The following is a 27,300-nucleotide window of genomic DNA, read 5'->3' as shown; positions in this document are numbered from 1 at the left end:
TGGCAATTTGTATTTTTGAGGATTAAGTTTATTGAACAAGCACCGTGTTTTCAGTCAATCCAAAGTGTTAATAAACCTGAATGTTTAAGAAAGTAAAAGTGAGGTTTTGTCTTTCTTAGAATATCCATGTGTGCATAATTATTGAGCAACTAAATGAAGAAAGTAAATTTTCCTATCTCAATACAGTGAAACCTTGGTTGTTGAGAACAATCCGTTCTGGGAGTGTGCTTGTAAACCAAGTTACTCGTTTAGCAAAGCAAAATTTACCATAGGAACTAATGCAAGCTCAGACAATTCGTTCCACAACTTGTGCAATGTCCCATTCTGGTCCCCTATTGTGCCATTCCACACTTGCACAAACATGCACTCACACATATACTCACCTCACCTTCTGTTCCATCGCCGGCCTCATCGTTCTAGTAGTTCGCTGGTACAGGATGTGTATCGGGTAACCATCGCGACGATGGAGGAACTTCCGCTGCCAGAGCGCTGACGTCAAAGGCAGGAGACGCTTGCCTCCGATTGGCCAGCGTGCTGCCTTTTGAGTAGCGGCTGACAGCGGAAATTCCTCCATCGTCGTGATGGTTAGCCGATACACATCCTGTACTGGCAAACTACAAGAACTATGAGGCCGGTGATGGAACAGAAGGTAAGGTGAGCATAATGTGTGTGTTTGTGTGGAGTGCAAGAACGGGTCCGAGCACGGTTAAAGTACGTAACCGGAAGTGTGTGTGGTGAGTATTTGCTCGTACGGCAAAGCTTGCTCGTAAACTGAGTTACAAATTTACAGCAAGCTTTGCTCATATAGCGAAATGCTCGCAAACCGGGTTACTCGTAAACTGAGGTTCCACTGTATTTTTCATCTGTTAAAGCGAGAGTAATAACCAAAGAACTGAAAATGTACAAAAATACATTTGTGACAATTAAAAACAATATATACACTGCTCAAAAAAATAAAGGGAACACTTGGCATTGTGTTTTTTTAACTCCAAGTCATTCATACTTCTGTAAAATAAAACTGTCCAGTTATGAAGCAAAAGGGATTGTGAATCAATTTTTCCCTGCTCTTGTGCAAATGGAACAGAGAACCGGTTGAAATTAGCAAGACATTCCCGATAAAGGAGTGGTTCTGCAGGTGGTGACCACAGACCCTTTCTCTTTGTCATCCTTTTTGCCTGTTGTTTTGGTCAGTTTTGCTTTTTGTCATTGCTCTCACCCCTAGAGATAGCATGAGGTGCTGTCTACAACTCACAGAAGTTGCTCAGGTAGTACAGCTCATCGAGGATGGCACATCAATGCAAGCTGTGGCAAAAAGGTTAGCTGTGTCTGGAGATGCCATGGAGAACGTTCTGCTGCCTGCATCATCCTCCAGCAGAATGGGTTTGGCAGTGGATCAATAATGGTGTGGGGCAGCATTACTTTGGAGCACCACACAACCCCTCCGTGTGCTAGCCAGAGGTATCCTGACAGCCATTAGGTACCGGGATGAGATCCTCACACCCATTGTGAGACCATATGCAGGTGCAGTGGGCCCTGAGTTCCATTTGGTGCATGACAATGTTAGCCCTTATGTGGCTCAAATGTGTCAGTAGTTCCTGCGTGATGAAATCATTGATGCCATGGACTGGTCTGCCCATACCCCAGACCTGAATCCAATCGAGCACATGTGGGACATAATGTCTTGTTCCATCCACCAACACCACATTGCACCACAGACTGTCAAGGAGTTGACTGATACTTTAATCCAGGTCTTGGAGAAGCTCCCTCAGTAGAACAGCAGGAGCATGCCCAGGTGTTGTAGGGAGATCATACAGGCACGTGAAGGCCACACACTCTACTGAGCCTCATTTCCTTGTCTTTAAGCATTGTCTTGAAGTTGGATTAAGCGGGCTTTACACACTGCGATATCGCCCGAGCGTTGTCGTTAGGGTCACGGTTTTGGTGACGCACTTCCGCAATCGTTAGCGATATAGCTTTGTGTAACAGCGTTCAGCGATGTAAAATCGTCGCAAAAGCGTGATTTATCGCTAATCGGCTACACGGGTCCTAATTCCCAAAAATCGTTGTTATTTCTTTGTAACTATCGTTGCTCGTTCCTTTCAACATACTTTTCGTTACGTGTGACACTACTAAAGCGACTTAAAAAATTGTTGCCTCTTGCGTCATCATCGATACGGGCGTGTATGGTGGTTTAAATGTTCAATACGCCTACTTGTTTCCTATTTGCTAACGCATCTGCTCCATGAGTGGACCTTAATATATGTAATACGCAAACATCCTTTTAGCGTTGTTCCATTTGGTGAGTTCATTTCCTAGGTTCATTTCGTAGGTTTTGGACGTGTCCTGCTGCCTCCGTGTCCGGCGTATAGTTTGGCGTCATTCGTCCGTGTGATAAACTTCGCATGTGAGTTTTTTTTTTTTTATTAATTTTTGTTTTTTTTTTACAATAATTGTTGTATTTTTTTCCTCATTTATTTGTGTTTTTGTCTTCCTTTGTATGATAACATTTAAATATGTTTGTATTTTTTAATTGGGTTTATTATTATTTTGTAAATAGCCTATATTATGAATGTATTTGTGTTTCTTTAATACATTACAGTTATATATATTATAGTAACCATTATTGTATGTCAATCAAGATTGCAGCCATCCAAACTTTTAATTTTAAAAGCCGTCAAACATTAGTGTGACCAATAAGAATATGAATAATATTTTTTAACGTTTTTTATTGTCTGACCAAAAAAAAAAGGTTTTTTTTTTATTGTTAAAAAAAAATAGAATGTACATAAATTAAAAATTACTATATTATTCTCTGTCATACAGGCTAAATATGCGTAGTGAGCCTGAAAATGCCGTCATAGCTGCCATGCTTGTAGCCGGAGGAGCCCTTGCACTTGCCGAGGATCATGACATGCGATGCAGAACTAGAAAAAGACGAATTTGGGCACGCAAATGGCTACTAGAGAGACAACGCTATACACACATGCACCTTGTAAGAGACCTACAAGAGCATAACCCACATGACTTTAGAAACTACTTACGCATGTCTGAAAGCTCGTTCTCATACCTTTTAGAGAAAGTCCGCCCTTATATCATGCGCAATAATACAGTAATGCGTCAGGCAGTACCTGTAGACGAGCGTTTGGGGGTGACTCTTCGATTCTTGGCTACAGGACGCAGTTTGACTGACCTTCAATATTCATCAGCAGTGTCCCGCTCTCTACTTAGCTCATTAATTCCAGAGACATGTTTGGCAATAGCACATGCTTTACATGACTACATGCATTTGCCAAATAGTCCAAGTGATTGGGAAAATATTTCAAATACATTCAACCTATTATGGCAATTCCCTAATTGTGGTGGCGCAATTGACGGCAAACACATAAGGATAATGCAGCCACATAATTCTGGCTCATATTATTACAACTACAAGGGCTACCACAGCATTATCCTTATGGCGGTTGTCAACGCCACTTATGATTTTCTGTACATTGATATCGGCATGAATGGGCGAGTTTCGGATGGTGGGGTATTTGAACATACGGAGTTTGCATTACGGCTAAAACAAAATCAACTACTATTACCCACAAACCAAAATACCATTGGAAATTTAAATTTTGTTTTTTTGGCGGACGAGGCCTTTCCATTACAACGTCATTTGTTACGGCCATATCCACTTACAGGCTTGAATGTAGAAAGACGCATTTTTAATTATCGTCTATGCAGAGCTAGAAGAGTTGTCGAGAATGCTTTTGGCATCTTAAGCAGTAGATTTCGTATCTTTTCCATGCCAATCAACTTAAAACTTGAATCCATTGACAATGTTGTGCTTGCATGCTGTTATTTGCATAATTTTCTCAGAAAAAGAGATGGCCTTGAATATGTTCCACCTGGCTTTGTTGATGTAGAAAATCAAAGTAATGGTGTTGTTGAGCTTGGGGCATGGCGTCAGCAAGTTAACCCACTGGATAATCTTTTGCCACAGCCACCCCTGACACGTAGTATGATGGATGCAATGGAAAACAGAACCAATTATTGTAATTTTTTTAATGGCCCAGGGGCTGTGTCATGGCAGCATGTTTCTAATTAATTAATGAGTTTAGGTGATCATTAAACATGAGATTGCATGTTTGTGTCAAAATAATGTAAGTATTATTTTTGAAAATGTTATGATTTTAAAATAAATTGCCTTAAGGGTGTAAAGATTCTGATTTTGAAGGGAAAAATGTTTATTGTGGTATGAAAGTAAAATTTTTTATTTTACTTAATACAACATTGGGAATATGTTTTTTTTTTATTGTCAAAACATTTGTAATCATGACAAATTCATGTATGATTGTAAACAAAATCTTTCTTCTGGAAAACATATTAATTTTAAAAGGAACAAAAAACAATAAAAAACTAATTAAGCATTACAAGCATTCTGTCAATCATTTATCTCGTATGATAATTTAAATTTAATAATATGTTTGATTTGTACATGACATAAACCATTATGATTTCCAAAATATACGCCACATTTCCTTTACTAAAATAAAAATCACATACAAATTTTTTTATAAATTAAACAACAAAGTGTTAAAAAAACAACGCATTTGCGCATACAAAAATGCGCACATAAGTATTATTAATGTACACTACGGCGTAATACAATGTTAAGTTTGTTAACATGTAAATAAAGAAACGTCATGACGTCCAAACGTCTAAAGGACCATGTGACACGCCACACTGTGTACCTGCTGATCTAAAGCGAAACTGAAAGCGAAAATGTCAACCAACAAACGTGCAAAGGTCTGGGGCCAAGGGGAGGTCCAATACTTGGTGAAAAGGATGGATGCACTGGACTATATATGTGCAAAGACATATCCACGTCCTATGGGCCATAAAAGAAGTGTGGTTAAAAAAATATGCAGGGGCCTGTACCGTAAATTTCATATCAGACGCACATCAACGCAGGTACTGAAGAAATGGGCTGATTTAAAGTACAGGGATAAGGAGAGAATAGAAGAAATTCGAAGTAACCTGGTAGTGATAGTTGGTAAGATATTTTTTCATACTTACATAATATATATTTTTGATTTATAATATCAAAACATTACAGTTGTTGTTTTAAAATTCATTTAAGGTCTGCTGTGATTTTTTATATAAAATAATCACATCATATTTTATTTTTTTTGTTTAATTTAATTTGTTAATATTTTATGTTAACAGATGTAAATTCATTGAATAATGAGTCAAGCCAGCCCACTAACAATAATGAAGAAAATGTTGTCCAGCAGCTGGCTCCAAGCATGGATTCCAACCGTGAAAATAGCCTACCCATTTTAAATGAGGAAGCAGACAGCCTTGATTATGATGTTATTTCACCATCATCAGGACATGCTGATGCTGATGTAATGTCTGAAGAGAATATGGAGGACAATGGTACTGATGTGGTTTGGCAAAGTTAGTACAGTTGTAAATATTTTGCTAGATGGATAAAACTCTAACAAAATTAACTTATGTTGAAATTAGGTGGGAAAGGATCAGGTCGGGACATGAGCGCATCATCCGGAGATGAACGTGAAGAACAAGTTGTCAGTAATGGTAAGTTTCATGATTTTACAACATAATGGTCAATGTAAGAATTGAATGGTTTTTTTTTTTAGTTAAAAAACCAAACGCTAAAATATTGACCAAATAATTACATTTGTTTTTGATTCTTTTCAGAAATAATAACACTATATGATATTTATGTGTCTGCGAACCGACTAAAAGAAGCCTCTGCGGCCCATGATGCCCTAATCCATAAATATATTAATCAACGTCATAAATAAATCATGTATGTTTGGGATTTTTCTATGTTTAACATGTATGTAGAAAGGTTTTTAAATTAATAGTTAAACTAAAAAATATTAAAAAAAAAAAAAAAAATTTATACAAGTTAATAAATGATTGTAATTTAAAATAAAAAATTTACTAAATAAAAAAAAAAATTGTGCGTAATTGATTCAAACAACACATTATTTCATATGCCAGGTTTATTCTCTAGGGAAATTGGTATAGTTACAAATTTGTTTATTGTCACAAATATGCACTAAATATCATGCAACAGAAGGAATACAATAATAAAAAAAAAAAAAAAAAACCCAAAAAAAAATAAACATATTTAACATTATAAACTACTTCTTTTTGCGTTTGTTAAGCAAACTCATGCGTGACCTACGGCCACGCACACCACCCTTTGGAAGTGGTTGTATTGATGGCTCTGCTGCAGCTTGAGGATTTTCAGGGGCATCAACAGGATCAACAGGATCAACAGGATCAACAGGATCAACAGGATCAACAGGATGAGAAACCTCGCCAATGGCAACATAGGATGACTCTGTTAGTTTTTTAGCTCTTGCCAAACGTAAGACATCCTGGATTAAACATTGGGCAATGTATTTTTGTTCTGGGGTAAGTTCACGCAGTTCATCATCCACGAACATAGCAATACCAGAAAGGGGTGGTCTGTTGTGCTGGTCTAGGATGTTTTGTGCCACTCCCATCAGTTTGGTTACAGCTGTAGTAGTGTTTGCAGGGATGGTTTTTTTTTTTCCTTTGCCAACTTTGTGTGTATAACACATTTGATGGGCCTGCCTCAAGCAAATCAACATTGCTTAATTGGCTAGCAGGAGTTTCCATTAGGTGTTCAGATGATGATTGTTGACTTGTTGTTGGCTCCTGCAATACAAAAATAACATAAATAAATAAAATTGGCATTTTAAAATATTTTTTAAAAAAAACATTTGAATACTTTTACATATATTGAAAAGTATACAAATATTCATTTCATCATAATTAAAAACAACACAAATTGTTTATGACAAATTATGACAATAATAAAAATGATACCTCAGATATAATCACTTCATTGTTAGCATCTGGGGGAATATCACCACCAATATTGAGGCTACTGGTTGATGGCCTGTGAAGCTCCTGGACCCTTGTGAAATTCAATAAATCAAAATACCAGAGCGTTGGGAGGTAGACATCACCAGTGCCAGCACCAGAACGTTTGGATTCCTCTATTTTGTTCAGTTCTTTCTTATAAACTGTGCGTATTGCCTGTATTTTTCTTTTCACGAGATCCTCGGTCCCTTTTTGATTAGGATGGTATTTGTCATATATTACAATCATTTTAAGGTACGCATCCTTTTTAAGTTGCCTATTGCTGTACTCGGGGGATTTTATTTTCCATAAGGGTGTTTGCGTCTGGTACACCTCTATGAATTCACGTAGGAATTCCTCCTTATTAGTACACATCTGGAAAACATTAAATTGGAGATAAATCAGTACAAACACTGATTTAAAAAATTAAAAAAAAAAAAAAAAATAAGAAAAATTTATAAACAAAATACAAATTGAGTAAATACTATAACACATACCTTGCAGCAAAGATTCGCAAGTCCAGATGACAGTTGTTTTCAAAATTCACTTGTGCGAGGACAAACGCTAATGGGTAGACAAAAGCTGGAAGAATGAAAACGCATCTGCGCACATTTATACTACCAACATCCAATGAAAATCAATAGCGCTGATTAAACAAATGAGTCGAGGCAAGAAGGGGTGTAGCGAGTTTACAATTCTACTACATCAAGATGCACTTTGTGTGGGGAACCAACGCCCATATCGCCATGACAATTGGAAATCCATGCGGTGAGACCGCTACACAACGATGATAATGTTCCTCATTACATCGGGAAACGAGATAGCTTGGAAGGTGACTATAAAAGAGATTGTGACATGTGACCGTAAGCACACGACTAAAACATGGACACACAGCGATGAACACACATCGCACTAACGAACAGGGCGTGCCGCACATACGACGAGATCGCGCCCGATATCGCAGTGTGTAAAGTAGCCTTTAGGCTGTAATTTGATTTTACACTTTGATTTTGAGTATCATTCCAAATCCAGACGTCCATGGGATAATAATTTTGATTTACAGTACATTGAACATTTTTATGTTTTATTGTTCTTAATGCATTCCGCTATGTGATGAATAAAGCTTTGCAACGAGAATATTTCATTGATTGAGATCTAGGATGTGGTATTTTAGTGTTCCCTTTATTTTTTAAGCAGTGTGTCTATGTAGATATATATATATATATATACTAGCTGTACTACCCGGCTTCGCCCAGGTTAATAACTGCTGTTAACAAAATAGAATGTATTAACAAAAATGTATTCTGCACACAAAAACCACAAAACAAATAGATATAAATGTAATTATGTCTGTCTCACCCTCTGTATATATCTCTTTGTCTCTCTCTCTATCTCTTTGTCTGTCTCTTTCCCTGTCTGTCTCTGGCTGTCTCTGTCTCTTTCTCTGTCTGTCTCAATCTCTTTCCCTGTCTGTCTATCTATCTCTTTCCCTGTCTGTCTATCTATCTCTGTCACTTTCCCTCTCTTTCCCTGTCTGTCTCTTTCCCTCTCTGGCCCTGTCTGTCTCTTTCCCTCTGTCTCTTTCCCTGTGTCTGTCTTTGTCTGTCTCTTTACCTGTCTTTGTCTGTCTCTTACTCTGCCTGTCTCTTTCCCTCTCTGTCCCTATCTGTCTCTTTCCCTCTTTCCCTCTGTCTCTTTCCCTGTGTCTGCCTCTTTGTCTGTCTCTTTACCTGTCTTTGTCTGTCTCTTACTCTGTCTCTTTCCCTCTCTTTCCCTGTGTCTGTCTCTTTGTCTGTGTCTGTCTCTTAACCTGTCTCTCTCTTTCCCTCTCTTTCCCTGTCAGTCTGTCTATTTGTCTGTGTCTGTCTCTTTGTGTCTGTCTCTTACCCTGTCTATGTCTGTTTCTTACCCTGTCTGTGTCTGCCTCTTTCCCTGTCTGTGTCTGTCTCTTTCCCTGGCTGCATTGTGACACGCCAACATTCCATATAAGGGCGTGGCTGCGCATTCTTCTGAAGTTCTGGCTGCACTATGGCTCCCAGCTCCATTCGCTTTAATGGAGGCAGGTTTTTTGGTGAATAACTGTAAAGCGCGGGGTTAAATTTCCCCTCAAAACATAGCCTATGACGCTCTCTGGGTCCAGAAGTGTGAGTGTGCAAAATTTTGTGGCTGTAGCTGCGACGGTGCAGATGCCAATCCCGGATATAGACACACACACACACATACATACACACACACATACATACACACATTCAGCTTTATATATTAGACTAGCTGTACTACCCGGCTTCGCCGGGTAAATAACTGGTGTTAACAAAATAGAATGTATTAACAAAAATGTATTCTGCACACAAAACCCACAAAACAAATAGATTTAAATGTAATTATAATGTCTGTCTCCCCCTCTGTATAGATATCTCTGTCTCTCTCTCTGACTGTCTGTCTCTTTCCCTGTGTCTGTCTCTGACTGTCTCTGTCTCTTTCTCCGTCTGTCTCAATCTCTTTCCCTGTCTATCTATCTCTTTCCCTGTCTGTCTATCTATCTCTGTCACTTTCCCTGTCTGTCTCTTTCCCTGTCTCTTTCCCTCTCTTTCCCTGTCTGTCTCTTTCCCTCTCTGTCCCTGTCTGTCTCTTTCCCTCTGTCTCTTTCCCTGTGTCTGTCTCTTTGTCTGTCTCTTTACTTGTCTTTATCTGTCTCTTACCCTGTCTGTCTCTTTCCCTCTTTTTCCCTTTCTGTTTCCCTCTGTCTGTCTCTGTCTCTTTGTCTGTGTCTGTCTCTTTACCTGTCTGTCTCTTAACCTGTCTCTCTCTTTCCCTCTCTTTCCCTGTCTGTCCCTTTCCCTGTCAGTCTGTCTCTTTGTCTGTGTCTGTCTCTTTGTGTCTGCCTCTTTCCCTGTCTGTGTCTGTCTCTTTCCCTGGCTGCGTTGTGACATGCCAACATTCCATATAAGTAAAACATAAGGAATAACATTTGGAACTCCATTCAGAGTCTGAACTGGGTGCAAAAAACCTAAATAAACATCACTATATGGAGATAAGGTATGCACACCAGTGACTATGCAAGAGGAATACATGTAATAGCAGAAACTGCTGTGTGAATACTGACATGAAAAATTCAATAGCTATATGTAAAAATGAAATGTGAAAAATGGAACCTGCATTACTGCCATGAACATATGAATAAAGAGAAATTTAGCTACTGAATTGATCAATGCAATAGAGCACCAACACTACGCCAAAGTATTTCTCTACGTTGGGGTCCCTAGCTTGTGTGTGTCCTCTCATGCAGTTAAAAAACTTACCGTGTATGGGAAGCTGAGACCCAGGCTATATATACGTATCATCTGGATTGGCAATAGGTGTGAGTGGGGTGGGTTCACAAACGAAAAACTACTAACAAATAAGGAATAACGTTTGGAACTCCATTCTAAGTACTTAGAATGGAGTTCCAAACGTTTCTGCTATTACATGTATTCCCCTTGAACCTTCCATATAAGGGCATGGCTGCACATTATTCTGAAGTTCTGGCTGCACTGTGTCTCCCAGCTCCATTCGCTTTAATGGAGGCAGGTTTTTTGGCGAATAACTGTAAAGAGCGGGGTTAAAATTTACCCCTTAAAACATAGCCTATGACGCTCTCGGGGTCCAGACGTGTGAGTGTGCAAAATTTTGTGGCTGTAGCTGCGACGGTGCAGATGCCAATCCCGGACATACATACATACATACACACACACATACACACATTCAGCTTTATATATTAGATATATGTATCGGTGACCAATATAGCCACCCTTCTTTTCAATAACAGTTATAAGCTTTCCAGTCTAAAACTAGGATAAATAGTACATGTAAATAACATTGGGTATTTAATTGACACTATTTCGATCAATAAAGTGTAAAGGCCATCCCACCGCAACAAAGTGTACTCAATCAGGATTGTCATATCTTAGTATTTCACCTCACTAAGTGCCAGCAGGTCTCAATAGATGGGAAAAAGCAGGACCCACGCCTGACCGTTTTGCAATTGTTTGTGGAAAGCTATAAACACAATGCACTGCCCAAAAAGGGAGAGCAACGCGCCTATATGTACAAAGTACAAGAAACTAAAACACAGCCAAAATAATGAGTCGGCATACTTACCAATGCCATATGTAGGTGCATGTGACAAAAGCTAGGATATAAACAATGAGCAAATACCCTGCAGTAAATAAAAAGTAATCGTACCTGTAACTAACAAAATGTACTTAGCTGACATTCTTTTGATCAAAAAAGGTGTAAAAGCAATCCCACCCCAACAAGTTGTACCAAATCAGGATGGTCCTATCTCTAGTATTTTACCTCTCTAAGTGCCAGTAGGCATCAATATACTGGGGCAGAGCATGACCCAAGCCTGACTGTTTTGCACCGGTCAAAGTTTTTATACTAGTTTTGGACTCATTGGTTTTATCCTAGGTTTTGTGTTACATAGCTTTCTATGGACAGGTGCAAAACTGTCAAACTTGGGGTCCTGCTCTGCCGCTGTGTATTAAGGCTTGCTGGCTCTCAAGGAGGTGAAATATTAAAGATTGGACCATCCTGATTTAGATCTTGACAGCATTTGGCATTAAATAAATGGAGTTTTAAATTACAGTGTCCTAGTAAAGACTAATGAATAATGGAAATAATAAAAGGTGTGAAAATGTCCCTGAGCACAAGAGATTAAACATTTCCAAGTATTTATCTGTGAATAGGTATGAGCAGACCCATGATTGTTCAGATTCACTGGACTCAGATAGACTATAGTTAAACGTTTGGTTCGGGACCCGAACTGGACCCCGGACCCCATATAAGTATATGGGGACCCAAATTTTGGTGCTGTAAAATGGCCATAGTAATCGCTAAGTAACTACAAAAGGAAGCAAAATGGGGCTAAGAGCAGGAGAATTGCCCTGCAAACAAATGTGGATAGGGAAATGACTTAAAATAACAAAAAATAAACTTGAACAAGGAGGCTGAAGTCCAAGTCGAGAATGGAGTGGACGTGGCAGTATAGGTTAAAGAAGAGGAGGTAGCATCACTGTTTGTTTTTTAATTTGGGGAGGCCCCAAAACATAGGGCATGGGAAATAGAGTATAACAATGGCTGGCTGTATTTGGGATAATTGTCTAGTCAGCCAAAGGTACGGACAACTCCTATGTGATCCATGCCTGGTGAATTTTAATGAATGTGAGCTTGCCCACATTGACAGTGGATAGGGGGATGCACCAGTCTGTGATCACACCCCCTGCTATGCTAAACACACGTTCTGACAGTACACATAGCACAGGGCACGCCAGCACCTCCAAGGTGTAAAGGGCACGCTCAGGTCATGTGTCCAGTTTTAAGACCCAGAGGTTAAATAGGATAGACCCATCACTCAGTACGTAGAGACATTTGGACACGTACTCTTCCACCATGTTGAAATGTTGCCTTCTGCTAATACAGACTGTATCACATGCTGGTGCTGGATGTTGTGGCGTGCTGAAGAAGGGTTTCCACATTTCGGCCATGCTAAGCCTTCTGAGGTGGTACTGGAGCCCTAGCTGCGTTGGTCACTTCCACCTCTTCCTTTGCCTTTTTCTTCTACTGAGCCCCCCCTGTCAGGTGGGAATGCCATCATTAGTGCCTCCACCAGCGTGTGCTTATACTCCCGCATTTTCTGATATCGCTCCAGTGACGGACATAAGGATGGTACCCTGTCTTTGTAGTGGGGATCCAGGAGGGTGGACAACTAGTAATCAGCTTTGGTAACATTCCAGGCAATTCGTCAATTATTTTATTGTGCATGCACAGCAGCATGTAATGGCTCATGAGTGCCAGCCTGCCCATAGGCAACGACAAGACATCCCCAGTGGGAAATGCATGGTCTGTGCCCTCTGATTCACCGCCTCCCCCGCCCCAGCGAAAATCCTGTGATGTCCCTAAGTTGCTTTGATTGCCACCCTGCTGTGAACATGGTTCCTCCTCATCCTCCGAAAATCTCCCCCTGGCTGGACAGTTGTGTACCTGCAGCTGAAACTCCACTATTGCCTGATGCTGCTCACACAGTCTCTCCAGCATAGATAAAGTGGAGTCCACCTTGTTGGTACGTTGCATGTGAGTCAGGGAGTAAGAAGACAGAAGTGACGCTGCAGCACAGACAGATGAGAAGCAGCAGGCTGAGAACACTGAAAGTCGGCATAGACTTCCCACATTTTCAGCAGCAACTCTGACATACAGTATATTGGTAAGTTTTAAGGCAGTTCTATACCACCAAATTCAGCACATGTACCAAGCACAAGGGATATGCGTCAAACTGGCTAGGCCTAGAGCTTCTACGAGATTTTGTCCGTTATCGCACACCACCAGGCCGGACATGAGGTTTATGGGCACCAACCACTCATCTGTCTGTTGTTTGATCCCCATCCACCAGTGTGGGATTTGTTCCCCAAACAGATGAGGTTCAGAATCACCTGCTGTCGTTTCCCCCTAACTTTGTTGATGTTGGTGGTTCAGGTCTTAAGGGGGCTTTACACGCAACGACATCGCTAACAAGATGTCCTTGGGGTCACGGAATTCGTGACGCACATCCGGCCTTGTTATCGACGTCGTTTCGTGTGAAACGTACGAACGACTGCTAACGATCAAAATTACTCACCTAATCATTGATCGTTGACACGTCGTTCTAATCCCAAATATCGTTGCTGCTGCAGGACGCAGGTTGTTCGTCGTTCCTGAGGCAGCACACATCGCTACGTGTGACACCCCAGGAATGAGGAACAACACTTTACCTATGTCCTCCGGCAACGAGGTGGGCGTCACTTTCTTTCGGCTGCTTCTCCGCCCCTCCGCTTCTGTTAAACGGCTGCCGTGTGACGTCGCTGTGACGCCGCACGAACCGTCCGCTTAGAAAGGAGGCGGTTCGCCGGCCACAGCGTCGTCGCTAGGCAGGTAAGTCCGTATGACGGGTCCGAGCAGTGTTGTGCGCCATGGGCAGCGATTTGCCTGTGACGCACAACCAACGGGGGCGGGTGCTTTCACCAACAACATCGCTAGCGATGTCGCTGCGTGTAAAGCAGCCTTTATTCTGACCGGATGAGGAGGCAGTGGAGGAAGCAGAGTAGGAGGCAGCAACATGGATAGAGAAACATCCAGTAATCCGTGGTGGTGGTAGGACATGTGCTAGAATGCCTTCCGCTTCTGGCCTAGCCACCACCACATTTACCCAGTGGGCATATAGGGAGATATAACGTCTGTGCCCGTGCTTACTGGTCCGTGTATTGGTGGTTATGTAGACCTTGTCACTGATGGCGGTGGGCAGTGCACACCTGATTTGGTCCACAGCATGAGTATGCAGAGCGGGATGGCCCTTCCTGGAAAAGTAGTGGCAGCTGGGTACAATGTACTGGGGGACAGCCACTGCCATTAGTTTTATTAAAATTGTATGTCTCCACCAGCTGAAATGGCAGCATTTCCATGGCCAGAAATTTTGAAATGCTGTCATTCAGGACCAGAGCTCATGAGTGGGTAAAGGGGTACTTCCTTTTTCTCTCCAGGCTTTGAGGGATGGACAGCTGGACGCTAAAACCAAATCATCCCCCACATCGTCTTACACTTACTCCTCTCCCCTGCCTTCCTTGCCGGTCTGCACAGTGCAGAAAGCCACTGTAGTTAGCACTAGAGATGAGCGAACCGGTCGCGGTTCGGCTCGAGGTCGGTTCGCCGAACGGAGCTCCCGTTCGAGTTCGGTTCGTCGAACGTTCGACGAACCGAACTCGAACTGCATAGGAAACAATGGCAGGCAATCACAAACACATAAAAACACCTAGAAAACACCCTCAAAGGTGTCCAAAAGGTGACAAACAACTCACAACACAAACACATGGGAAAGTGACAAGGACAAATTCTCATGTGAAAACAAAACAGCGTTACGAGGAAAAAGAGGACGAGACACAGATATAGGCATGGCATGCCCTTCTAAAATCATGTAAAACACCGCAAGGTGACTCCAAGCGGAGTCTCCCTTTTTTCCAAAAGTTGTGCCCCACACACACCCACCCATTCAGTGGCAGCACTTGTGCCCTAGTTGTACACTTCACAGCTAGATTTGCATCAAGCACATTCAAAAATACGCCATACTTAACCGTCCCCAGGATGACACCGGGGTAGGTAGCAAAGTCTTTCCTTATCCCAGCTCTGTTCATCTTGGATCATTTTTAAAAACAATGTAAGTAAGGGTTACTCCAAGCGGAGTCTCCCTTTTTTCCAAAAATTGGGCCACACTGACACCCCATCAGTGACAGCACTTGTGCCCTAGTTGTACACTTCACAGCTAGATTTGCATGAAGCACATTCAAAAATACGCCATACTTAACCGTCCCCAGGATGACACCGGGGTAGGTAGCAAAGTCTTTCCTTATCCCAGCTCTGTTCATCTTGGATCATTTTTAAAAAACACAGCAAGCAAGGGTTACTCCAAGCGGAGTCTCCCTTTTTTTCCAAAAATTGTGCCCCACACACACCCACCCATTCAGTGGCAGCACTTGTGCCCTAGTTGTACACTTCACAGCTAGATTTGCATCAAGCACATTAAAAAATACGCCATACTTAACCGTCCCCAGGATGACACCGGGGTAGGTAGCAAAGTCTTTCCTTATCCCAGCTCTGTTCATCTTGGATCATTTTTAAAAACAATGTAAGTAAGGGTTACTCCAAGCGGAGTCTCCCTTTTTTCCAAAAATTGGGCCACACTGACACCCCATCAGTGGCAGCACTTGTGCCCTAGTTGTACACTTCACAGCTAGATTTGCATCAAGCACATTCAAAAATACGCCATACTTAACCGTCCCCAGGATGACACCGGGGTAGGTAGCAAAGTCTTTCCTTATCCCAGCTCTGTTCATCTTGGATCATTTTTAAAAAACACAGCAAGCAAGGGTTACTCCAAGCGGAGTCTCCCTTTTTTCAAAAAATTAGGCCACACAGACACCTTATCAGTGGCAGCACTTGTGCCCTAAATGAAAACAGGATGTTTTGATTTGCATCAAGCACATTAAAAAATACGCTATTCTTAACCGTCCCCAGGATGACACCGGGGTAGGTAGCAAAGTCTTTCCTGATCCCAGCTCTGTTCATCTTGGATCATTTTTAAAAAACACAGCAAGCAAGGGTTACTCCAAGCGGAGTCTCCCTTTTTTCAAAAAATTGGGCCACACAGACACCTTATCAGTGGCAGCACTTGTGCCCTAGTTGCAAACAGGATGTTTTGATTTGCATCAAGCACATTCCTAATCCACAAGCATTTACTCTCCCCAGGATGACACAGGGGTAGTAAATTCCTGGTGGATCCATGACTTGTTCATTTTGATGAACGTTAGTCTGTCCACATTGTCACTGGACAGACGCGTGCGCTTATCTGTCAGCACACACCCAGCAGCACTGAAGACACATTCAGAGACAACGCTGGCAGCTGGACACGACAAAATCTCCAAGGCGTAACTGGAGAGCTCTGGCCATTTTTCTAGATTTGAAGCCCAAAAGGAGCAAGGCTCCATTTGCAAAGTCATGGCATCGATGTTCATTTGGAGATACTCCTGTATCATCCTCTCCAGCCGTTGACTATGTGTCAGACTTGTTGTCTCGGGTGGCCTTGCAAAGGAGGGTCTGAAAAAATTATGAAAAGATTCCATAAAATTGCTGTTACCAGCACCAGATACAGTCCTACTGGTATGGGTAGACTGTTGAAGATGACGAGACCGTCCCATGTTTGTCACGTTACAACTGGGAGAATCACTCCCTGCACCTGCACGGTTGTTTGGTGGAAAAGCCGAGCTAAGATCAAGTAACAGCTTCTGCTGATACTCCTGCATACGTGCGTCCCTTTCTATGGCTGGAATTATGTCACAAAATTTGGACTTGTACCGAGGATCTAATAGTGTGGCAATCCAGTAGTTATCATCACTTCTAATTTTGACAATACGAGGGTCATGTTTGAGGTAGTGCAACAAGAAGGCACTCATGTGTCTTGCGCAGCCATGCGGACCAAGTCCACGCTGTGTTTGTGGCATAGAGGTGCTACCCGTTCTTTCTTCCTCTGACATCTCCCCCCAACCTCTTTCAACTGAAATTTGACCAAGGTCTCCCTCATCTGCTGAGTCTTCCATGTCCATGGACAGTTCGTCCTCCATTTCTTCATGTTCTCCTGCACCTTCCTCAACATTTCGCCTGCTACTATGCGCCCTTGTTGATCCCTGTCCCCCATGGTCCCATGCCTGCTGCATTGGTGATGATGAACGTCTGGACCTTGGTGATGTTGTTTTCCCTTGCGCATATGAATCCTCCTGTAGTTCCTCCCCTTCCTGTTGTCCCACCCCCTGACTCCGAATAGTGTTTAGCGTGTGCTCCAGCATGTAAATGACTGGAATTGTCATGCTGATAATGGCATTGTCAGCGCTAAACATATTCGTCGCCATGTCGAAACTGTGCAGAAGGGTGCATAGGTCCTTGATCTGAGACCACTCCATCAGGGTGATCTGCCCCACCTCTGCATCTCGTTGGCCCAGGCTATACGTCATGACGTATTTCACCAGGGCTTGGCAGTGCTGCCACAGTCGCTGTAACATGTGGAGAGTCGAATTCCAGTGTGTCGCCACATCGCATTTCAGGCGATGAACCGGCAGGCCGAAAGACTTCTGGAGAGATGCAAGTCGCTCAGCTGCGGCGGTTGAACGGCGGAAGTGAGCAGACAGTTTTCGTGCCCTGGTCAGAAGGCCATCTAGGCCGGGATAGTGTGTTAAGAATTGCTGGACGACAAGGTTCAACACGTGAGGCATACAAGGCACGTGTGTCACCTTGCCCAGGCGAAGGGCCGCACCCAGGTTTGCAGCATTGTCGCACACGGCCTTACCAGGCTGCAGGTTGAGTGGAGACAACCATTTATTAAACTCTGACCGCAGAACTGACCACAACTCCTCAGCTGTGTGACTCCTATTCCCAAGACATGTCAAGCTAAAGACCGCCTGATGCCGTTGCGCTCTGCTGCCAGCATAGTAATGAGGGGTGCGTGATTCCTTCTGCGCAGTGAGAACGCTGGTGGCCTGACCAGGCAGGCTTGGGGCGGAGGTGGAGGACCCAGATGAGGTGGAGGAGGCAGAAGCAGTGGCGGAACTTGGACAGAAAGAGGATTGACACACAAGTCGTGGGGACGGCAAGACTTGTGCAGCAGACCCTTCACCATCTATCACCATAGTTACCCAGTGCCCAGTCAGCGACATGTAACGTCCCTGTCCATGCTTACTGGTCCAAGTATCGGTGGTGAAATGCACCCGTTCACACACAGAGTTTCTCAAGGAAGCGGTGATGTTGTGTGCGACATGCTGGTGTAGCGCGGGCACACCTTTCTTAGAGAAGTAGTGGCGACTAGGCATCTGGTACTGGGGCACAGCGACAGACATAAGGTCTCTAAAATCCTGTGTGTCCACTAGGCGGAAAGGCAGCATTTCGGTAGCCAGGAGCTTACAGAGGGATAGAGTCAACCTCTTAGCTTTGTCATGGGTCGCAGGAAATGGCCTTTTATTTGACCACATCTGAGGGACAGAGATCTTGCTGCTGTGTGTGTAGACGGTGTTGAGTAGGGTGTCCCTGGAAAAATGCAGGTTTGTGAGGAAAGTGCAGGCGGAGACATGATGTTGCCTTCATCCAACGTTGGTGCTATCGATGTCTGAAAGAGCTGTACACACTCACTTGTTTCCCCTTCCAAACCAACTGACGACCTACCAAGCAAAGTGCCTGTTGCGGTTACAGTGGTGGAGGTTGTGCGTGGAAAACCAGGTGTGACAGCTGTCCCCACAGTCCTAGAAGATGAAGAGCGCGCGGATGCACTGGAAGGGGCAGGCCGTGGATGGTTCGCTCCGCTAGGCCGCATTGCAGCACAGTGAGCTTCCCACCGGGACCTATGATATTTATTCATGTGACGATTCATGAAAGAAGTTGTCAAACTGCTGAGGTTTTGACCTCTACTAACAGAATCACGACAAATTTTACACATCACATAATTTGGGCGATCTTTTTCTATGTCAAAAAAGGACCAGGCTAGGCAAGGCTTAGAGGGCATGCGACCTGCTGAGCCCCCCCGACTAGTGCTCAGAGGCAGAGTGGTGGCTGAGGATGCAGTTGTACACGTGCTACCAGTGCTCCGACTCTGTCCAGGAAGGCGCAAGGTAACTTCGTCGTCGGTTGCATCCTCCTCCACCGCCTCTGTTGACCTCCTCGAGTGCCTGACTGGGGGTTGACAGTAGGTGGGATCTAGAACTTCATCATCAATTGTTGTGTTTGCACTCCCCTCCCCCTCAGACCGAGCCTCTTCTTGCCCTGACCGAATATTTAAGTTGTCATCCCAATCGGGTATCTGCGTCTCATCTTCATCAGTATGTTCCTCATTGTCTATAACCACAGGTGTTACAGTTTGTGACAAAGGGTCAACATTATGCTCAGAAACCTGGTCCTCACAGCCTGAATCAGAGTCACAAAGGTTCTGGGCATCACTGCAGACCATTTCCTGGTCTGTACTCACTGTAGCTTGGGAGCAGACCTCTGATTCTCAGGCTATAGTGTGACTGAACAGCTCTGCAGACTCAGCCATCTCAGTTCCACCATACTGTGCAGGGCTGATGGAGACTTCAGAGCTGGGAGAAAGCAAGTTTGATTGGGATGACAACTCAGAGGACTGGTGTTTTTTGGATGCGGTACTTGAAGTGGCTGAGAGGGCACTTGTTGGACCACTTGAGATCCATTCAAGCATTTTCCTTTTTTGGCCATCATCTACCTTTGTTCCTGTTGTTCGTGTCCGTAAAAAAGGGAGCACATCGGATTGTCCACGGTAAGTAGTAGACATCTTACTTTTGCTGGTAGATGGTCTATCTTCAGCAGATGATAATGGAGCTTTGCCACCTTCCCCACGGACAAACCTTTTTTTTCCTTTTCCAGCACGCCTCTTCCCCTTTCCACCAGCATCTGTCATTTTGCCACTCATGTTGATTGCAACAAGATTGTGCACTGAAAATGTGGTAGTAAAAATTGAGGGTGGTGTAGATTGCAGCGGTGGTCTAGCTTTATTAACAGCAGAATAATAAAGAATAAATATCCCTGACAATGCAACTACGGCCCTTAAACTGGCAGCATAAATTGCTAGTATAATGGCTTAGTAACTATCAGTTTGAGTGTGCAATGCAGGCAGACGTGCTGCAAATATCTGTGCACTACTGGGACTATACAGAAGTCCAATAGCCACGTTTAGGATTCCACTAGGTTCACTCAGTGTTTGCTAGTATAATGGCTTAGTTATAATGAGTTGGAGTGTGCAATGCAGGCAGACGTGCTGCAAATATCTTTGCACTAGTGGGACAATACAGAAGTCCAATAGCCACGTTTAGGATGCCACTAAGTTCACTCAGTGTTTGCTAGTATAATGGCTTAGTAACTATCAGTTTGAGTGTGCAATGCAGGCAGACGTGCTGCAAATATCTGTGCACTACTGGGACTATACAGAAATCCAACAGCCACGTTTAGGATGCCACTAAGTTCACTCAGTGTTTGCTAGTATAATGGCTTAGTAACTATCAGTTTGAGTGTGCAATGCAGGCAGACGTGCTGCAAATATCTGTGCACTACTGGGACTATACAGAAGTCCAACAGCCACGTTTAGGATGCCACTAGGTTCACTTAGTGTTTGCTAGTATAATGGCTTAGTAACAATGAGTTTGAGTGTGCAATGCAGGCAGACGTGCTGCAAATATCTTTGCACTACTGGGACTATACAGAAGTCCAATAGCCACGTTTAGGATGCCACTAGGTTCACTCAGTGTTTGCTAGTATAATGGCTTAGTTATAATGAGTTGGAGTGTGCAATGCAGGCAGACGTGCTGCAAATATCTGTGCACTACTGGGACTATACAGAAGTCCAACAGCCACGTTTAGGATGCCACTAGGTTCACTTAGTGTTTGCTAGTATAATGGCTTAGTAACTATCAGTTTGAGTGTGCAATGCAGGCAGACGTGCTGCAAATATCTGTGCACTACTGGGACTATACAGAAGTCCAATAGCCACGTTTAGGATTCCACTAGGTTCACTCAGTGTTTGCTAGTATAATGGCTTAGTTATAATGAGTTGGAGTGTGCAATGCAGGCAGACGTGCTGCAAATATCTTTGCACTAGTGGGACAATACAGAAGTCCAATAGCCACGTTTAGGATGCCACTAAGTTCACTCAGTGTTTGCTAGTATAATGGCTTAGTAACTATCAGTTTGAGTGTGCAATGCAGGCAGACGTGCTGCAAATATCTGTGCACTACTGGGACTATACAGAAATCCAACAGCCACGTTTAGGATGCCACTAAGTTCACTCAGTGTTTGCTAGTATAATGGCTTAGTAACTATCAGTTTGAGTGTGCAATGCAGGCAGACGTGCTGCAAATATCTGTGCACTACTGGGACTATACAGAAATCCAACAGCCACGTTTAGGATGCCACTAAGTTCACTCAGTGTTTGCTAGTATAATGGCTTAGTAACTATCAGTTTGAGTGTGCAATGCAGGCAGACGTGCTGCAAATATCTGTGCACTACTGGGACTATACAGAAATCCAACAGCCACGTTTAGGATGCCACTAAGTTCACTCAGTGTTTGCTAGTATAATGGCTTAGTTATAATGAGTTGGAGTGTCCAATGCAGGCAGACGTGCTGCAAATATCTGTGCACTACTGGGACTATACAGAAGTCCAATAGCCACGTTTAGGATGCCACTAGGTTCACTCAGTGTTTGCTAGTATAATGGCTTAGTTATAATGAGTTGGAGTGTGCAATGCAGGCAGACGTGCTGCAAATATCTGTGCACTACTGGGACTATACAGAAGTCCAACAGCCACGTTTAGGATGCCACTAGGTTCACTTAGTGTTTGCTAGTATAATGGCTTAGTAACAATGAGTTTGAGTGTGCAATGCAGGCAGACGTGCTTCAAATATCTTTGCACTACTGGGACTATACAGAAGTCCAATAGCCACGTTTAGGATGCCACTAGGTTCACTCAGTGTTTGCTAGTATAATGGCTTAGTTATAATGAGTTGGAGTGTGCAATGCAGGCAGACGTGCTGCAAATATCTGTGCACTACTGGGACTATACAGAAGTCCAACAGCCACGTTTAGGATGCCACTAGGTTCACTTAGTGTTTGCTAGTATAATGTCTTAGTAACAATGAGTTTGAGTGTGCAATGCAGGCAGACGTGCTGCAAATATCTTTGCACTACTGGGACTATACAGAAGTCCAATAGCCACGTTTAGGATGCCACTAGGTTCACTCAGTGTTTGCTAGTATAATGGCTTAGTAACAATGAGTTTGAGTGTGCAATGCAGGCAGACGTGCTGCAAATATCTTTGCACTAGTGGGACAATACAGAAGTCCAATAGCCACGTTTAAGATGCCACTAGGTACACTCACTGTTTTCTAGTATAATGGCTTAGTTATAATGAGTTGGAGTGTGCAATGCAGGCAGACGTGCTGCAAATATCTTTGCACTAGTGGGACAATACAGAAGTCCAATAGCCACGTTTAGGATGACACTAGGTACACTCAGTGTGTGCTAGTATAATGGCTTAGTTATAATGAGTTGGAGTGTGCAATGCAGGCAGACTTGCTGCAAATATCTTTGCACTAGTGGGACAATACAGAAATCCAACAGCCACGTTTAGGATGCCACTAAGTTCACTCAGTGTTTGCTAGTATAATGGCTTAGTTATAATGAGTTGGAGTGTGCAATGCAGGCAGACGTGCTGCAAATATCTTTGCACTACTGGGACTATACAGAAGTCCAATAGCCACGTTTAGGATGCCACTAAGTTCACTCAGTGTTTGCTAGTATAATGGCTTAGTAACTATCAGTTTGAGTGTGCAATGCAGGCAGACGTGCTGCAAATATCTGTGCACTACTGGGACTATACAGAAATCCAACAGCCACGTTTAGGATGCCACTAAGTTCACTCAGTGTTTGCTAGTATAATGGCTTAGTAACTATCAGTTTGAGTGTGCAATGCAGGCAGACGTGCTGCAAATATCTGTGCACTACTGGGACTATACAGAAATCCAACAGCCACGTTTAGGATGCCACTAAGTTCACTCAGTGTTTGCTAGTATAATGGCTTAGTAACTATCAGTTTGAGTGTGCAATGCAGGCAGACGTGCTGCAAATATCTGTGCACTACTGGGACTATACAGAAATCCAACAGCCACGTTTAGGATGCCACTAAGTTCACTCAGTGTTTGCTAGTATAATGGCTTAGTTATAATGAGTTGGAGTGTCCAATGCAGGCAGACGTGCTGCAAATATCTGTGCACTACTGGGACTATACAGAAGTCCAATAGCCACGTTTAGGATGCCACTAGGTTCACTCAGTGTTTGCTAGTATAATGGCTTAGTTATAATGAGTTGGAGTGTGCAATGCAGGCAGACGTGCTGCAAATATCTGTGCACTACTGGGACTATACAGAAGTCCAACAGCCACGTTTAGGATGCCACTAGGTTCACTTAGTGTTTGCTAGTATAATGGCTTAGTAACAATGAGTTTGAGTGTGCAATGCAGGCAGACGTGCTGCAAATATCTTTGCACTACTGGGACTATACAGAAGTCCAATAGCCACGTTTAGGATGCCACTAGGTTCACTCAGTGTTTGCTAGTATAATGGCTTAGTTATAATGAGTTGGAGTGTGCAATGCAGGCAGACGTGCTGCAAATATCTGTGCACTACTGGGACTATACAGAAGTCCAACAGCCACGTTTAGGATGCCACTAGGTTCACTTAGTGTTTGCTAGTATAATGGCTTAGTAACAATGAGTTTGAGTGTGCAATGCAGGCAGACGTGCTGCAAATATCTTTGCACTACTGGGACTATACAGAAGTCCAATAGCCACGTTTAGGATGCCACTAGGTTCACTCAGTGTTTGCTAGTATAATGGCTTAGTAACAATGAGTTTGAGTGTGCAATGCAGGCAGACGTGCTGCAAATATCTTTGCACTAGTGGGACAATACAGAAGTCCAATAGCCACGTTTAGGATGCCACTAAGTTCACTCAGTGTTTGCTAGTATAATGGCTTAGTAACTATCAGTTTGAGTGTGCAATGCAGGCAGACATGCTGCAAATATCTGTGCACTACTGGGACTATACAGAAATCCAACAGCCACGTTTAGGATGCCACTAAGTTCACTCAGTGTTTGCTAGTATAATGGCTTAGTAACTATCAGTTTGAGTGTGCAATGCAGGCAGACGTGCTGCAAATATCTGTGCACTACTGGGACTATACAGAAATCCAACAGCCACGTTTAGGATGCCACTAAGTTCACTCAGTGTTTGCTAGTATAATGGCTTAGTAACTATCAGTTTGAGTGTGCAATGCAGGCAGACGTGCTGCAAATATCTGTGCACTACTGGGACTATACAGAAATCCAACAGCCACGTTTAGGATGCCACTAAGTTCACTCAGTGTTTGCTAGTATAATGGCTTAGTTATAATGAGTTGGAGTGTCCAATGCAGGCAGACGTGCTGCAAATATCTGTGCACTACTGGGACTATACAGAAGTCCAATAGCCACGTTTAGGATGCCACTAGGTTCACTCAGTGTTTGCTAGTATAATGGCTTAGTTATAATGAGTTGGAGTGTGCAATGCAGGCAGACGTGCTGCAAATATCTGTGCACTACTGGGACTATACAGAAGTCCAACAGCCACGTTTAGGATGCCACTAGGTTCACTTAGTGTATGCTAGTATAATGGCTTAGTAACAATGAGTTTGAGTGTGCAATGCAGGCAGACGTGCTGCAAATATCTTTGCACTACTGGGACTATACAGAAGTCCAATAGCCACGTTTAGGATGCCACTAGGTTCACTCAGTGTTTGCTAGTATAATGGCTTAGTTATAATGAGTTGGAGTGTGCAATGCAGGCAGACGTGCTGCAAATATCTGTGCACTACTGGGACTATACAGAAGTCCAACAGCCACGTTTAGGATGCCACTAGGTTCACTTAGTGTTTGCTAGTATAATGGCTTAGTAACAATGAGTTTGAGTGTGCAATGCAGGCAGACGTGCTGCAAATATCTTTGCACTACTGGGACTATACAGAAGTCCAATAGCCACGTTTAGGATGCCACTAGGTTCACTCAGTGTTTGCTAGTATAATGGCTTAGTAACAATGAGTTTGAGTGTGCAATGCAGGCAGACGTGCTGCAAATATCTTTGCACTAGTGGGACAATACAGAAGTCCAATAGCCACGTTTAAGATGCCACTAGGTACACGCAGTGTTTTCTAGTATAATGGCTTAGTTATAATGAGTTGGAGTGTGCAATGCAGGCAGACGTGCTGCAAATATCTTTGCACTAGTGGGACAATACAGAAGTCCAATAGCCACGTTTAGGATGACACTAGGTACACTCAGTGTGTGCTAGTATAATGGCTTAGTTATAATGAGTTGGAGTGTGCAATGCAGGCAGACGTGCTGCAAATATCTTTGCACTATTGGGACAATACAGAAATCCAACAGCCACGTTTAGGATGCCACTAAGTTCACTCAGTGTTTGCTAGTATAATGGCTTAGTAACTATCAGTTTGAGTGTGCAATGCAGGCAGACGTGCTGCAAATATCTGTGCACTACTGGGACTATACAGAAGTCCAATAGCCACGTTTAGAATGCCACTAGGTTCACTCAGTGTTTGCTAGTATAATGGCTTAGTTATAATGAGTTTGAGTGTGCAATGCAGGCAGAGGTGCTGCAAATATCTGTGCACTACTGGGACTATACAGAAGTCCAATAGCCACGTTTAGGATGACACTAGGTACACTCAGTGTTTGCTAGTATAATGGCTTAGTTATAATGAGTTGGAGTGTGCAGAGGACAGGAGGGTACAGTGCCAGGGTTGTGGGGCTCTGGGTAGAGGAATGGAAGCCTGCCTTTCTATTCCCTCCTAATGGGGAAATGTAGCGAGGAAATCCCTGACCTTAGCTACACAGACGCTGTCATCTTGTGTAGCTGTTAAACTCTGTTTTCAGGACCTGTCACCTATGGCTCTGACCCTGCCGGTACGAGCCCTTAAAAGGACTGATAGAAAGTGCTCTCCCTAAGCTGTCCAACGCTGTGTATGGAGCGCATACAGCAATATCGGCGATAGGACTCAGGACGGAGCTGCGCCAGTGATGTCTGACACCAAGGACGCAGAAGGCAGATAATGGCGTGCTGGAGGAAAATGTCCGGTTTTATAATGCAGGGACATGTGACATGGACATCCTATCACACATGCCATTGCTTCTCTGGCTAAAAGTCCACTTAGCTGTGTGTGTGTCTGGGATTGGCTGACATGCTGGCCCTCCCCACTACACACGCGTGCTTAGGGAAGGAAGACAAGGGAAAAAAAAAAAAATCCGTTTATCCATACAGTAGTGATCTGAAGGCGCTGTTCCCGCACACTATACACTGAAATTTCATAATAGTGTGAGTCACAGAGTGACTTACACTATTACAGCGGAAAGCCAGCTAGGAATTAGCTGTTTTTTTTGCTCATAGAACCGTTCTCGAACGTATCTAGAACTATCGAGCTTTTGCAAAAAAGCTCGAGTTCTAGTTCGATCTAGAACAGCCCCCAAAATCACTCGAGCCGCGAACTGGAGAACCACGAACCTAGAACCGCGCTCAACTCTAGTTAGCACCTGTGTTTTGTCATCCTCAAAGATGTGCTGCAGTGGTCCGCTGACCGTGTGCACTAGCCCTCCAATGTACTCATCCTCCAATAGAACAAGTGGTTCGGCATCAGTGCACTCAGTCTCTTCCACTGGGGCAGAACCAGGTGGATGGGCCACAGAACCCCAGTCAGTGGAGTCATCAAAAAGCAGAAGTGACTGCTGCAAGACTTAGTGCACAGACTGGCTGATTTGTAAGGAGTAAGGTGGAAGGTAAATGCCCATGGTCCTTTGGTACAAACTCTGCATTTTCAGCAGGGAACTGGGTGGAAGACTATGCCAAGAAGCTGGAAGCACTCTCAGACATCCAATTTAAAACCGCCTCAACGTATTCTGGTCTCACCATTCGTCCAGCAAAACTCAGGCCTATGAAATGGCGCAGAATGTCTTGCAGCTTGCATATACCAGAGGAAGGTGTTTCATTTGGGCACATAGCAGGCACAGATTGACCACTTCCTCTCCCTGCATCAGCTGCATCACCACTGCCATGTTCACATCCACTATATGATGCTCTCCTCATGTTTTTTGCCTAAAAAAAATTCCTAGTAGAGAAGTGGCTGGATTAGGGCAGGCTACACCAGGCTGTGTTAGGGCATTATGAACCAGGCTATATTA

Source organism: Anomaloglossus baeobatrachus, chromosome 4, assembly GCF_048569485.1.
Source record: "Anomaloglossus baeobatrachus isolate aAnoBae1 chromosome 4, aAnoBae1.hap1, whole genome shotgun sequence".
Lineage (NCBI taxonomy): Eukaryota > Metazoa > Chordata > Amphibia > Anura > Aromobatidae > Anomaloglossus > Anomaloglossus baeobatrachus.
Note: the sequence above shows the minus strand (reverse complement) of the source record.